This window comes from Cannabis sativa, chromosome 8 (genome assembly GCF_029168945.1).
Source record: "Cannabis sativa cultivar Pink pepper isolate KNU-18-1 chromosome 8, ASM2916894v1, whole genome shotgun sequence".
Taxonomy (NCBI): domain Eukaryota; kingdom Viridiplantae; phylum Streptophyta; class Magnoliopsida; order Rosales; family Cannabaceae; genus Cannabis; species Cannabis sativa.
Genome location: NC_083608.1, coordinates 24,468,947 through 24,479,175, shown reverse-complemented (window position 1 = coordinate 24,479,175; position 10,229 = coordinate 24,468,947). Strand labels below are relative to the sequence as shown.

The following is a 10,229-nucleotide window of genomic DNA, read 5'->3' as shown; positions in this document are numbered from 1 at the left end:
ATGTGAAAGGAACGACCAATAGAGGTGGGGGCTAAGGATGTGTGTTCCGCTGACCCACAAATGGTTGATGTTCCAGAGAACCCAATAATAGTTAAGGCTAACGATCTAATAGAGGTATTGGAAGGACTACGAGCATGACTAAGACAATTTGTTGAAGAGTTTTCACAGGCTCAGCAAAATATCACCAACACTAGTAGTGGAACTTGAAGCACATAATGAAATGTACCAATAGCCAACTAAGTACCGACGCATATATTTTCACCTATCTATGAATGGTTGAAGAAGCGGTCTCTACACCTAGCCATGAATGGAAGCCCAACATATAGGAAGTAGGGATGACTTAGAATAGCGTACGCTATACCAGACTGGGACAGTATAATTTACGAAACTTACTTATTAAGAAGGATGAAATAATAGATCTTTAAGGAGAAGGTACTATCTTGTTGGATATTCTATAAGTTACACACTCTTAAGTTAGATGGTAAGAAGTATGAGTACTGTATGCAAAGACATTGGAGATAAGTATGTTATAGAAATGAGTCAGGAGAGGACGATGCCATCATATAGAAAGGAGTGCGGTGTGCTGAATAGAATCCAAAATGAGAAGTTAGAAAGAGACATGATAAAATTACTAGAGGTAATAACTTATGAAGGTATCTTAAACACTAAGAGATAAGCAGAGCATCAACAAATATTAGATTACCGAAGGAAAGTTGTAAACTTTAAACTCAAGGTCATCTACTTGGTGGAGGAGATAACAGAGAAAAATGTGTATGGTTTCGGCAGAGACATTTTCAAAGGAGAAAGACAAAAAAAGTCCAGGCACGGCTAACAATTTGGGTACAACATGAATGAGAGACAACTAAGAGGGTGACTACTCGGAATTGATCACAACTACACAACTAAGAGATTGTGGATGCAGCTTTGTGGCAGGTGTACAACAAACAACTATAGAGAGTAGATCGCAAATTCAAAACTTGAGAAAGAGGAGGAATTAGCATTCAAGGGTGACATCCCTAGATTCCAAATACTCACTGATACAACAACAATGGTGTGGAGTATAGCTCAATGAGAAAATGTTAGGAAAGCCTCACTTAGAGACAGGAGAAAAGTGAGACACAATTAGGACCAAAGTAACATATATTGAAGAATGTCATGGCATGTCAAGGACTATACAAGTTTTTGATAAGTGTTGGGATTAGAAAATACACTCATGCAACATAAAGGAATTCAAGGCACAACGTAAGCAAAGGATACTACAATCCAATTACGACTTATATTATGGGCAATAGTATAAGTATGTTGGAGTGTCATCTAATGAGAAACTAAGAGGAAAACTCACAAAGTTCAGCCCTGCTGAAAAGAGATGGTGTTTCTAGGTCCTATAATGCCCGAGAAGAAAATGACTATGGATTTGTCAAAAGCTAAAATTGTTAAGAGCAAAAAAAAAAAAAAAATATTAGATATTTTTCTCAATCTAAAAAGCCAGTAATAGAGATCTTTGGAAGGACTCTCTCAAGCTGACAATAACTAACTTATTGCACACTACTAAGTCTTGTCCAATTGAAAGTGCAAAAGTTAGAAGAAGAAAAAAAAACAAGATAGGTATTGATAATTTGGTGGCGTTTGGATGTAAAATGAGACGCTTGAACGAATTATTGACTTGTGCTTAAAGGTAGTATGGGAAGTAAGAATAAAAAATTCCTGACTAAGGAATTATAAATAGTGAGTCTCCAGTAATAAATCAAATACAAGTAGGGGTATAGGAGGTATAATAGTGATGGACAGAGTAAGGTCTGTTCGGCATAGTTTGCAAATTATATATATATATATAGTATCCTTACCCTGATAACTTGGATGATCAATACATTATGAGATTGGTATGGTTGACTTATTGTTAAAAGTCAACAAATAATAAATAGTTGGGCTACGATAAGCTATGGTAGGATTGAACTTATTTTAAAGGGGTTATTAGTGTGCTTTCTATGTTTTAATACATATATGTTATAGTCTTAAGTAAATAATCAGTATTGGAATGTATGTTTAAGAGATTTGGAAGATTTAGAGGTACAATTAAGAAGTTGAGATATATATATATTTTTTTTTGGTGAATTAAAGAAGGCTACAATATACAGGGCATGAATATGGCTGGAATAATCAATGCTATGATAAGTATGAAATTATGTGATACCTTAGATGGCTAGTATATTAGAAGAAGCAATCATTGAACATAACTATCAGAATCTATCGGCATTACAGATTCAAAGTTCACCACTATAGCAAGATAATACCAAAGTAGATAAAAGTTAGTATAGAAAACTAGCTAATCTCATAATCAAGTCAACTTGATTGAAGGGGGTAATGGAGGACCAAGCACCATAGGAGAGATTAGCAAAGAAAATACAATATAGTGATACAAGAAAGAGACTACAAAAGGAACCGACAGTGGTTACCTAGGAAAATGGGAAGGCGTGACAAGTGCAATGAATACATGGATAAAGGATATCAAGAGGTGAATGTTAGACAAAAAGGTGGTCGAAATGGATCATTAAATATTTATATATAGAAGACCTTTTAAAGAGCTTAAATGTTTATTTCCAAGTGTCATGGAACAAGTGTCTATCGATGAGTGGGTAACACCTATGAAATTGAAAGAATGACATTGTAGCCTTATAGTAGAAAATCAAGTAGAGAAGTAAGATTTTTATAGGTAATAACATTCAACTAAAGAATGGGAATGATTAAAGACAAGTTTGCATAAGGTCTTCTACCCTACTCTTTGTGTTTGTTATTTTGTATTGTATAATGTGTTCTCAAGTGACATGTAAGGATGTTCATTTAGAGAATAATTAGTGTTACTTTAAATGGCATGTAAGGATGCTCATAGAAGAATAAATAGTTTCACTCTTAATGGCATGTAAGGATGATCATAAGAGAAAGAAAAACTTTTCATATATTACGAGCATGTGATTGCAAAACTTAGTATTTAAAGCATGTATATGTAAGTTATTATGATGGAGTACATTTTGGTATGTAAGTAATGTATAGAGAAATAATAATACTTAATTAAGTTGTGTATATTTTATGTGTTATGGATTGACCGATAAGACATAGGTTAAATGCATGTTTATTGGGTCCATATATATGGTAGATAATGAGGTAATGCAGTAGTAAGTGGTGAAAGACATGACGACTCAACACCCCGAGTGTTGGTAAGTTAAATTTCGAGGACGAAATTTTTTTTAAGGAGGGTAGAATGTAATATCCAGATTAAAATAGTATTTAATTTTTTATTTTTTTTTTGGATATTAATTGAGCGAGGATAATTATCTTGTTTCTTTGTGTTGTTAGTGAGTTGATATTATTGCTTAGAGTAGTTGTACCAATTTTCTAGAGAGTTAAAGTTGTATTAACTACGAAAGTAAAATATTATGGTATTTTTACAGAGTAAGTAATCGTTTAATTAAAGCCCAATATGAAGGTCCATTAGGGTTTTATAATATATTTAGTGAGTTTAATTAATTAATGTTAAAAATTCGTAGGTTTGGATAAATTCGCAGGATTAAAAACTGTTTTACTAAAACGATCATATCTGGAGTTCTAGAGCTCGGATTGAGGTGATTTCAGTGGCGTTGGAAAGATAATTCAAAGATCTATCAATTATGTAGAAATAGATTTATCGTAATTTTAACTTTATTGGGGTCAAAATTAGGTTACAAAGTGACGACCTGTTAAGTTTAGTATAGAAACCCTAAGTTTTAAAATTTAAATTTAAAACTTATATCTAACAAATAAGATTTTTATTTAATTATTCTATTTAGAGTTAAATTAGCATCAGATTATAGGGGTTATTTTATTATTTTCTTTTATAGATTTAATTAGATTATAAAACCTAAATCTATCACATTCTTGATACGTAATATGCAGAGTCTCTAACCCTAAGAAAAATAAAACTCAATCTCAATCTCTTTCTTTCACGAATACAATTCTTAGAGAGGACACTCATAAAATCCTATATCCTACAAGTTATCCATCTCGCTACCTATCAAAGATTTATAATTTTCCTTCTTGTTTCATTCTCTTCGCCAAACAACACTCATGATTTTCATCAACATAACATTGAGATCATCATCACCATTCTAATAATTTGAGATTTCAAGATCTAGCACTGATTAAGAAGAGTCGTCAAGAGGTAAGAGAGTTCTTCCACTTATTGTTGTGAACTTTTAGGTTAAACTATGAAATCTCGTTTTTATTTTTTTCTGAAAATTATTGTCTTAGTAAAATAGTCATATCTCTCTCAATATTGATTCGTTTCCAGCGATTTTATATCGTTAGAAAGCTTGTTCGATGATCTAAAATTTTTATCAAGAAACTATTCACCAGTTCGGTGATATTCTATGTCGAAAATTATCATCTTTCTGATGTTGTTGTAAATCGTTTTTTTCATATTCCCAAAAAAGTACTTTCACTTAAAATACCATAACTCTCTCAATTCTTGTCCATTTTTAATGATCTATATATGGTTTCAAAGCTTATTCAATTTTCCATAAGTTTCATGAAGAAACATTTCGTGAATTCGGAGTTATACTATGTCGAAAAGTTAGTTTCCTTCTGTATCATGTAATTCGTTTCTTGAATCTTGTTCTTCCAAAACTGTTTGGGTAAAATTGTAATATCTCTTTGAATATAATTCCAATTTCAGAGATTTTGGTATCATTGGAAAGGGAATTTAATTTCCTAAAACTTTCATGAAGATGTTATCTTCTAGTTCTGAACCTTTCAATACAAAAAGTTTGTATTTTTGCTAAGTCGTATAATTCGTTACTCCATATTCCTTCTCAGAAATAGTTTCAGTAAAACAATCATAGCTCTCTCAGTTTTAATCCATTTTTAATGATCTTTATATCGTTGGAAAGATAATGGAATTTCCTATAATTTTTATGAAGACAACTTTTACTGAATTAGTGTAGTTGTTGGTCAAAAATAGTAATCTTTCTGCTGTACTGTAAGAGTACGAATTTTAATATTAGGGCCTTGACCCATGTCTTATTATAGGTAGTAGTGACGAGATAACAACTCTTAAGCAGCGGGATTTGAGGTAAGGAAATTAGATAGTTTTGTATGTGTTTATCTACATAAATTTAAATTCTTTATATATTGAAATATGATTTATGATTTGTTATTATGAATATGTATATGGTACTGAGAATGTGTGGAATGGACACAATATGAGTTTGTGAATTGATACATAGATTATGGTTGTATGACTTGTATATGTTGTATGTTGTATTTGTATGTTTCAGGTTGTATGTTGTATGATATATTTGTATGTTGCATGTTGTATGTTGTATGTTGTATGCTAACGTCTCAGGTAAAGTGGGGGACCATGGTGGGGTATGATACGGGATAAGGCCGTTGAATGTAGAGATACCCTACCCTGCATTTTACTGAGTCGTGTATGAGATTGTTATGGTGGGTATGATACAGTGATGTTACTGTTGAATATAGAGATACCCTATCCTATAACAATGGTAGGGCTGCATAGGCCCATGTTATTATATGGGCAGATTAGGCCCAGGATATTGTAGGGTCAGGCTAGGCCCGGGTTATGTAAGTAATGGCTATGATATGCCAATATTGTGATAATGTTATTATTATTTATAGTATTGATATGATTATGTTATGAGTATGATATTACAAATAGTATAGACTTGTATGGTAAAGGTTTCCATATGTACAGTTATTTGGTTATAGTTATAAAAGAGCATGTATGATATTGCTAAAACTTAATAAATACATTAATGGTATGTGTGATATTATATGGTATTGTTTGATAAGCATTTCCTTACTGAGCTTTTAGCTCACCCCCCTTACTTTCCCCCTACAGGTATTAGACATGGAAGTATGTATAGTGAGCAGGGTCAGTTCTGGTACGTATACTGTGAGCGGCTACGGGCGGACAAACGATCTAGAACGCCGGTGGTGCCTTAGTTTTATTTTAAGCAGTTGATAAATCTAACACAGTGGAAATGCATTATTTAAAATTATTTACTTACTGTATCTTGTTTTACAAATGAAGGATCCTTCTCTGTTGCATTTTGATTTTTTTTTAAAATCCACTGTTGTATTTAAATTATTTTTTTTTATCTTTTCAAATTATGCATGAAAATAGTATTTTTGTAAAATAAGGCAAAATACTGGGGCGTTACAGACTTATATAGAGCATATCATATGTTTCACGATATCAATATGCTATCTCATTTAACCATTGTTATAATCTTAATGTGATTTAGAGATCCTCTATATAGATGATTTACATCGAGACGGGACCAATTTACCGTTTACACCCCTCTATGTATTTTGCCCATTTGAACACTTAGTTACCTGTAAATGATGTTTTAGTGATCTAATATATAGTCATTGAAACAAGAGCTCATCCATTTACTTCTATTTAACTAAGCTCAAAAGGAATCATCACTTTACTTCTATACACCAGTAGAAGCTATAAATTTCCATATTTATGTTTAGCACTCCCTACACTACAAGAAAATTGAGCAAATTCGGAACCCCAATCTCGGCGGGCTCGTGTGTGTCCGTCGAGATTGACTGTAAAATTAGAAAGAATAAGTTCTAACGGACAGCATTCTCGGCGGGCCTTGTGTGTACCGTCAAAATTGAAAAAAAATTCACTGAACAATGGACCAATCTCGGCGGGCTATAAAAAGGCTGCCGAGATCGGTCCCCTTAAAATTTGAAGCTGACGGTTATGGGCATCAAGACTACCCAATCTTGACAGAAACATTATGGCCCGCCGAGATCGGTCCTTGAAAAAACCCTAATCAACTGCCCAACCCGTCACAATGTTTGCCTCTCTTTTCTTCCCTAATTTTTTCCCTCTCTTTCTCCCTCCAAAATTTCAGTCGCGTATTTTATCCGCCTCTCTGATTCTTCATTCTTCTCTCGTTCTCTCTCCCTCCTCTTGTTGATTCTCTCTCTTGCTCACATTTGACATTTGACATCTTGCATCACCATCTTCCTTTCGTTTTTCAGGTGTGGCGAGTGTTGGAGAAGACATTGGGGATGGGACAACGCCAGAGCTAGGGACGACGAAACATGGTCACTGGATACGAACACTAGTCTGTGCTTCCTCTTCTCTTTATTATCAAATCTATATTTTTTTCTTCCATTTATATATATTTGTATAATTTGTATATGTATATATATATGTATTTTTTGCTTAAATTAGTTTATTTTCTTTTTTTATTTATACATATATATATATGTATGTATGCATTTCTATTATGCCTGAGATTTGTTTTTATTGACTTTGATATGAATTTGGGGATTTTAATATTGTTACAGGCAGATATATTGGATTGCTTTTGTCAATAGAATTTTTATATATTGGATTGATTTATGTTTTGTAAGTTCATAAGAATTGAATTTTGATAAATGGATTTTGTATTTTTGGAAAAGGAAATTCTTTTTTGTTTGTTTTTCGTTTTTGATTCTGATATATTTATTTTCATAATTATTTTCGTTTTGGGTTTCTATTTAAAATAGGCATTTGGTGGTTTGGTTTTCAAATAATGTTTCTTTGATTGATTTAATGGAATTTGTCTCTGACCAGAAGTTTTTGATTTCTTTTTTTAGTGTGGTGTAAGAAATTTTTTTGAATGGGTCTACTAATTTGAGACTTTACTGTGATTTTTTCAGTTGAATTTTATCTTGTGGAAGAAATTATATAGAGTTCATGCTACCCTTTTGCAAGATAATGAAGACAAAGTATGAGTGGAGTAGGGTAACTCTTTTTCCCTTTCAACTTTATTGTCTTCTGCGTATTATGATTTTCCTGGGTTAATAAATGAACTACTTGCTTCTATCTGTAATCTTTAGCTTAGTGGTGAGGGAGGGATGAGAAAAAGAGAGGAGTTATGGGTTCGAACCTATAACCTGCTACAACACATTGATTAAGCTTACTTGTTTCTTTCCTCCTCCAACACATTTGGTTTCTTTGGTCCCTTCTGCAAGTGTTTATTAGGTGCAAAAAAATATATTTGGTTTTGTTTCGTCATCTTTGTAAATTGTTAGGTACTATATATTGTTTGGTCTAATATGATAGTTGTACATGTTGCTTTTTCTGCATTTAATGCAGTTATAACCTTTAGTAGGATCAATGTATTTCTTATCTTATAAGATTAGTTTAGTTTTTAAAGTCTTAGGATGAAAGAGTAAACAGAGCTAGAAGCTATAGTAATTACTTCTATTAATGTTATTATTATTGCTATTAATTCTCTTATTGAATTTGTTTCTAAATTATAGACAAGAAGTCAAATAAGCTGTGGTGTTTTTTTTTGTAAATGTGTTATGTTTTCTGTTCTTTTGATTTACTATTTCAAATGAAATTGATAAAAACAAGAATCATAAAATCTTAATATTTGCATAAATAATTACTTATTAAATTGTGGGCATTCTTCAAGTGGGCATATGAAACTTTACTGGTTTTAAAATAAAAATTTTCTTCTTTTCATAATCATTATTGGACTCGGTGATAAAGATACTTGACACCTTTACCATAACAGAAAATGTGCTAGGTTCTTCGTTCTGGAAACTATTGCCAGAGTTCCCTACTTCGATCAGAGTTTTTTGTTTGTTGTTTGCTTTTCTAGCAATATTATACTTAGAATAGTTATGAGGTACTTAATCTAAAAAACTTATCTTAAGGTTTGGGAAACATGTAATTTGATAGGATTTGGATCACAAGAAGGGAATTACTATATTGTTTGCCACCACTTATTGTACTTAAAATGGTTATGAGGTACTTTTACTTAATCAAATAAAAAAATTAGCTCTTGTCAGTTTAGATCATTAGCCACTAGGTTGATTATTCATTGTTTATTTTTCTGATGTTGACCTAATTTGTCATAGTGGATAATTAAATACCTTTTTCTACTATGATTAATGACTTTCTAATTTATTCTTTACAGGGTGCCCCTGAAACTATTTAAGATTAGAGCAGATTCAACCAATGTATTGTCAAAACTGAAAGGCTAATCACATGAATTGGTAAGTATTTTTTCTTATGCACTCACACAGATACGCTAAAATATATTCTATTGTATCTATAACATTTGTGGTAATCTAAATATTGAGAGTAACATTTGCATTGAGTGTCAGTTTTAAAAAAATTATTACAAAAAATATTGTGTTGGTATCTGTAAATATTGTGATGATTTTGTTTAGATTTTATAAAAGCAGATATGCTTGGAAAATGATCAATAATAACAATGACAACAATAATAAAAGGAACTTCTATCCAATGGTGTGTACTTTGAATGTAAAGGGTAAGAATTGATTTTAACTTCAAAATAAACCTAACCCTCAAAATTACAATTAATTTGCATTCTTTTTTCAGCTTTGATATATATGAACATCGGATGCCATCTTAGACATTTTACAATTATTGGATTGTCATTTTATTCTAATATGAAGTTAATAATCATAGGTAATAATAACCAGTGATCAAGCCTTAACAACATGTAAAAAAGTTAAAATATACACTTATGTTAAATGATTAGCTTCCTAAATAGCATTGGAAAAAAACCTACTAGTTCATCCTTGTTATAAAGCATATCATTGTTCTTCGTTAATATAGCAGTGATATTTACTATTATTTTGTTTAATTGCAACATAAGTTTTTGAGTTTACAACATTGTTTTGTGTTCTGCAGGTTGTTGATATTCTTGAAAATGTTGCTTAAGGGGATAAGCCACTACTAGAAAATGAGGATTAAGAAAAAAAAAATAGTTGGTTGTTACTTTCATGAGAGTTCATGAGAGGAGATATATTGGTTGCCATATTTGTAAAGTGACCAAGTGTGTATGTTACATTTATTTTTGTATATTTGCTTTGAAAGATTTTTATTATTAATTATGTATTGTATAGAAATCATTTTTGTTTGATATTTTTGGAATAAAATTTGGTTATTATATACACATGAATAATATTGGCAGCATGTGAATTTTTATCTCTAAATTTTTTTTTTTTTTTAAAAATGACCTATCTCGAAGGGCTTAGCCCGTCGAGATTGCTCACCTATCTCGGAGGGCTAGGCCCGTCGAGATTGCTCACCTATATCGGCACGCTAGGCCCGTCGAGATAGACCCATACTCAATCTCGGCGCTCAAATTCACGGCAGGCAATGACCGCCGAGATAGAGCAATAAC

General features: G+C 31.9%; 1 long non-coding RNA gene across 1 annotated transcript; it reads left to right on the top strand.

Moving 5' to 3' along the window:
* Window positions 1-6,645: 6,645 nt before the first annotated feature.
* On the top strand, window positions 6,646-9,996 carry LOC115695774 (uncharacterized). Its single transcript, XR_009684081.1, has 5 exons — window positions 6,646-6,865; window positions 7,054-7,139; window positions 7,720-7,804; window positions 8,991-9,069; window positions 9,734-9,996. It is a non-coding gene; the product is annotated as an uncharacterized LOC115695774 (long non-coding RNA).
* The last annotated feature ends 233 nt before the right edge of the window (window positions 9,997-10,229 follow it).